The following is a 6,000-nucleotide window of genomic DNA, read 5'->3' on the forward strand; positions in this document are numbered from 1 at the left end:
AACTAATTTTATGATTCCAAGTTATGTTGTGCTGAGGAGACCATAAGAAGGGGCGAAATAACGTTATCTACAAATACTAGGGCACTTAAAATGAAAGATGGATTATTATTGGAAATATAAAAATGGAAATATTCCATATACTGTCTCATACGAAAGGATGGTTTTTTTATACGCATCAAATGGTTAAGGGGGTACAGTAGAGTGAAATAGGAATCAAAAGAATCCATTGGCAAAAAAATGGTTGAGAATCACTGTACTATAGCCTTGATCTCATCAATGCTTTGTGAGAAAAATTTAATAAAAACCTATCGTGTGTGTATGTATGTATGTATGTATGTCTACATATGTACGTACATGTGTGCGTGCGCGCGCGCGCAGAATATTTCTTATCCTCTTCTTCACATTGACACTGTTTCGGCAGCAGTGACATTGTGTATGCCTCCTGTAAGAAAAAATCATCCGGCAGTTCTTTTGTTGATTGATCTCCAGTGCGTTTCATTCGAAAAGATTGAGAACCATCACTTTAACGAACGAACTTAGTATAGGGCAGAGAAGATTTATTAATCTTGCAGGGGACAAAGCAGCTTCTCTAGAGCAAGTGCCACGATGAAAGTGTATCCAGTATACACTGTAAAGTGCTTGGCAAACGAAAAGGGACATGTGTAAAGAAAACTTTTTATCGTCCGTGTATCTAATATTATTTTAATTTCAGGAAGATTTGGTTGTTATTTCTAGTATATCAAACGACCTTATACAAGCTTCCTCGATGGTTCGTGTTCAATCTCTTAGCGGTATTTCGTCTGCCGTTACGTTCTGAGTTCAAATTCCGCCGAGGTCGACTTTGCCTTTCATCCTTTCGGGGACGATTAAATAAGTACCAGTTGCGCACTGGAATCAATATAATCGACTTAATCCCTATGTTTAGTCTCCTGTGGGCAATAAAGAAATAAATATTTTTAATCTCTGGGCTGGACGCTAGTAGAAACATTAGTTAGTGAACCTACTACCTTGCCCCTCCTCTCTACCGCCCGTCCTCCCGTTCGTTTGTCTGTCTGTCCGTCGGTTTGTCCGTCTGTCTGTTTTTCTTTTTGTTGTGTTTATATTAAACCGAAGAAAAGATTAGTGTTGCTAACGTTTGGGATTTAGAAACACAAAATAAGATATGAAAAAAGATCAAGTAGCTAGGCTCCCAGAACTGGCAATGGTACTTAAATTTTGATGGGTTAAATCTCCCTCCTTCTACTTCGGGAGTGCGAAAACCACTTGCCTGCATTCAAGCTTGAAACCACCTGCTGATTAACAATCTAAAAAATCCGTATGGGAATAAAATAAGGTTTAAGCCTTTAGACCAAAATAGACATTTTAGTTTGCGTATCTATGAATTTGTAAAATTAAAAATTCATTATTTTTCTTAGTACAGATATCCTCGTTCCCTTCCAAGTTAATTGCCCTTAAACAAACTGCGAGCTGTAATGAAACAATTTTGTTATATACCAGTCCGAGCCAAAATTTTTTCCGGATTTTCACTGATGATTTTTGGCAACTTGTATTTCCATGTTATATCATTAATTTGATACAACTTGTTCAATCGTTGCTGAATTGTTTATTTTCTATTTTCATATGTAATACATAAACATTAGTTGTTGCTTCTTTATTTTACAGCTTCGATTATGAGTTGTGGGAAAATTGCATATGGAGCCATTTTACGCTCTCTGTGGAAAAACGGACCGAGTGCAGGGACAGTGGCAGAAGAAATAATGATGTGGAAATCCCAGGAACTGTCAACAAACGCGTGGCACAAGACTAGTTTAAAGGTTACACCAGCCTCGAAGACAAACCAAGGTCAAGGAGACCTTCTGCTGTGGAAAATGAGGCCTTGCTTGAAATGGTTGTAGATATCCTGCCTCAACAAATTCTATCTGACCCTAGCAAACATATTAACATGGATGATGATGATGATGTACACAAACACTCAGGCACATATGAGAGAGTGCTGAAAAGTTTCTGGTTTTAAGGGTGTCGTGAAAGGCCTGGTTGGTGGCCCAACAGCCGAGCAGAAATACAAGGACATTGTCGGCAGAACTTGGTCCTTCACAAAGCATCATTAATCGACACCCCATAAGTTAGGCCTTGTGAACAGATGCTGTTGAGAAGTTCCTCATAAACTGACCAATGAGCAGGCTTAACGATCTGTGAACATTTGCAAACAACTGCTGGCAAATCCTCGAAATGCCTTGTTTTTAGCGTTGAATTGTAACTGAGGATGAAAAATGATTCTATTTTCGCAATTCTAATAAGAGAACTCACTGGCTTCGTTCCGGCCAAGCTTCAGAACCTGTTGTCAAGCAATGGTGGTTTGAACAAACGGCCATGTTGTATGGTGAAGCTTCGAGGGGGTGTTGCACCTTGAGCATGTCACAGACGGTTATGCTGTGGACGCTTATCTTCATGTTCAACAACTGCAGCGAGTATACAATGCTTTGAAAACCCACTACCCGGCATTGGTCAATCGAAGACACAGACTCGTACAGCATGACAATTGTTATGTATACCTATAATATAATGAAGGGTGAGAACTTACCCTATATTTTCCGAAGGTGGCGAGATAAACGTTTGACAACTACCGTTTGGCAGAAGGGAAATAACCTTGGTATGAATAGCCAAATATATATACAGGAAGTTAGCATAGTACGAGACAGGTAACCTCGTTCACTTCCTGTTAACGAGCAAGGCAGGTAATCTCGTACTTCCTGTTAAAAAGGGGAGTGGGGAAGACAGCGGGAGCTTGGCGCGGATAGTACCAAGACGAGAGACTGAGCTGCATACGGGTCGGGCCGTTCACCACCTACCTTGAAACAATTGAGACTGGACATAATCTCCATCTATGAACATTTACTTCTCTGTATGAACACTTTGTTGTTGCGATCAGAAGTTTACCCCTTTTTTCTTACATTATAATTTGTCTGATCGTAACACAATGCCTTAGCATGCACTGCCAATGTGACAAAGGGAAAATTTGAGGAACTCGAGGGGTTGGAAGTGCTGCTTCACCCTGCTTACAGTCCAGGCCTTGCACCATCAGATTATCACCTTTTCCGAGCCATGGCTCATTTCCTGCACGGACAGAAGTTGAAAGATGTGGATGAGGTTGAAAACGGATGCAGGGAGTTTTTTTGCCTCTTAACCAGCCAAATGGTATAAGCGTGGAATTGAGGTTCTGGCACAACGATGGCAACAGACAATTGACTAGAATGGTGTATATTTTGACGAATAAACGCTTGTATGCAATTTGTTTGAACTATTACTGAAAGCTTGAAATACGAAAACACTTTTGACTCAGTTTGGTGTGTGTGTGTGTGTGTAATTATAATTAAGGGCATAGGAAAATCTTACCTATATGCTGAAAAGAGACGCTAAATCGTCTAACCACTTCAAATCATCACCAAAATTGCACACGTGCTGAAATTGAAGGAGTAAGCTGACGGAAATTCATAAAAATACAGTTATCCCTAGATTGATCAATTTCTGGATTAGCCTAATGGCTTTTGCTCGTCAGCAGAGCTTACAGAAGGAAATAAATGAAATATTTATACATACCCACAAGAAAACAAACGCAAAGCCACGGTTACATATCAATACATCCACGTTGAATTTCGTAGCCCACCTCAGCAACGTGTGTATACGTCAGCAGCGTTGTCCAGAAGTGACTAGACTACCCCGAAGTGAACAGAAATTATTCAAATTATAATAATAAAGGATAAAATCGTTAAAAATTTTATCAGTGGCCAGCATATAAAAATAGATCTATTAAGGTGAAATCATATATGTAATTATAATTAAGGGCATAGAAAAATCTTGCCTATGTGCTGAAAAGAGACGCTAAATCGCCTAACCACTTGAAGTCATCACCAATATAAGCTACGATATTCGACGTGGATGTATTTGTGGTATTTATATGTAACCGTAAATTTGCGTTTGCTTTCCTGTGGGTATACTATTTTACTCTTTTACTTGTTTCAGTCATTTGACTGTGGCCATGCTGGAGCACCGCCTTTTGTCGAGCAAATCGACCCCAGGACTTATTCTTTGTAAGCCTAGTACTTATTCTAGCGGTCTCTTTTGCCGAAAGGCTAAGTTACGGGGACGTAAACACACCAGCATCGGTTGTCAAGCGATGTTGGGGGGGACAAACATACACACACACACACACACACACACACACACATATATATATACGACAGGCTTCTTTCAGTTTCTGTCTACCAAATCCACTCACAAGGTGCCACGCAGCGGGACTGAACTCGGATCCATGTGGTTGGTAAGATAGGAAGAACGCTGTGCCGAACAACTCCTGCTTTTGATAGCAATGAGAATAGAGGATACGTTAACTGAAGGAAGAGATGAAAAAAAAAGTAAAGTTCTCGGAACGTATCGAACAGAAGAGTTCTTGTGGAATTTTTTCTTTTCGAAGTACTGAAAGGTATCGAGATCATAAGTAATTTCAATGGTTTAAGAATGGAGTTTTGAAGAAATAAACCGAACGCCTGATTCTAGCTGCGCGAGAATTAAGCTGTCAGCGCAATATATTAGAAAGAACATGGATAACAAAGTCGTCTCGGCTGAATCTAGAATGAGTGGTGAAAGAGAAGTGATGCTTGTGCATCATAGAGTCTCTGAATGTAAAATGCTTGCTCAGTTAGTCTCTAAAAACTGGAGACTCAGGATTGCAACAGTTACGGCAAATCCGTATACAATATGGATTTGAACATATTGGAACATGAAGCTATACATTCTTGAAGATGACCATATTAAGGAATCCGAAACTTGAAACGAATAGGCAAATAGAATATTGGTTTCAAATTTTGGCACAAGGCTAGCAATTTCAGGGGAGGGACCTAGACGATTAAATCGACCTCAGTGCTCAAATGGTACTTATTTTATTGACCCTGAAAGGATGAAAGGCAAAGTCAACTTGGGAAGAACTTGAATTCAGAACGTGAAGACGGACGAAATTCCGCTAAGCATTTTGCCCTGCGTGTTAACAATTCTGCCAGCTCGCCGCCTTAAACGGCAGATAGAATATTGACGTCCAGACATTGCTGTACTCATTGAAGAAGAGTGTATTGCTTAATTGATGTTTCATGCACACAAGAGTGAGGAAAGAATTCCTGAACCTAAAATAAAGCTTCAAAGAATCTGGAATTTGTTTACGGCCATGTCACTTTGAAAACACCGGTTCTCGTCCGATCACCGAAGTTAAGCAACGTCGAGCCTAGTGAGTACTTAGACGGGTGAGCGCTTGGGAAACCTAGGTGCTGTAAGCAAAAAAAAAAAAAAAAAAAAAAAAAAAAAGGCGGCGAGCTGGCAGAAACGTTAGCACGCCGGGCGAAATGCTTAGCGGTATTTCGTCTGCCGCTACGTTCTGAGTTCAAATTCCGCCGAGGTCGACTTTGCCTTTCATCCTTTCGGGGTCGATTAAACAAGTACCAGTTACACATTGGTTGGGGTCGATATAATCGACTTAATCCGTTTGTCTGTCCTTGTTTGTCCCCTCTGTGTGTAGCCCCTTGTGGGCAGTAAAGAAATAAGAATCTGGAATTGCAGTAGAGTTAGTCTTATCTCGACTGAAATAATAGTCTTAGGAAAAGTTGTAAGAAGTTTGAATGGTTGATTGAGGATGTTGAATATCAAGATGAATTTCATGATTACCAGAAAGCCTGTTTACTAGACATATCAAGGAATGTAAGAAAGGTACCAGATATCTAAGGTTGCAGAATACAACTTCATACTCAGTAATCCCATTCCAGCAGATCAACTACGTAATGCTGAGCAAGCAGCAGCAACAACAACAACAACAACAACAACATCAATAATCCTTTCTATTATAAGCACAAGGCGTGGGAATTTTGCGGGGAGGGTGTTAGTCGATCACATCGAATCCAATGATCAACAGGTGCCTATTTCATCGACCCTGAAAGGATGAAAAAGTAGGTCTCGGCG

The 6,000-nt window shown here is 40.2% G+C and overlaps 1 pseudogene; it reads left to right on the top strand.

Annotated features, from left to right (window-relative positions):
- Positions 1-5,205: 5,205 nt before the first annotated feature.
- On the top strand, positions 5,206-5,324 carry LOC128250375 (5S ribosomal RNA; annotated as a pseudogene).
- Positions 5,325-6,000: the final 676 nt, after the last annotated feature.

Source organism: Octopus bimaculoides, chromosome 20, assembly GCF_046866305.1.
Source record: "Octopus bimaculoides isolate indiv1 chromosome 20, ASM4686630v1, whole genome shotgun sequence".
Classification (NCBI taxonomy): domain Eukaryota; kingdom Metazoa; phylum Mollusca; class Cephalopoda; order Octopoda; family Octopodidae; genus Octopus; species Octopus bimaculoides.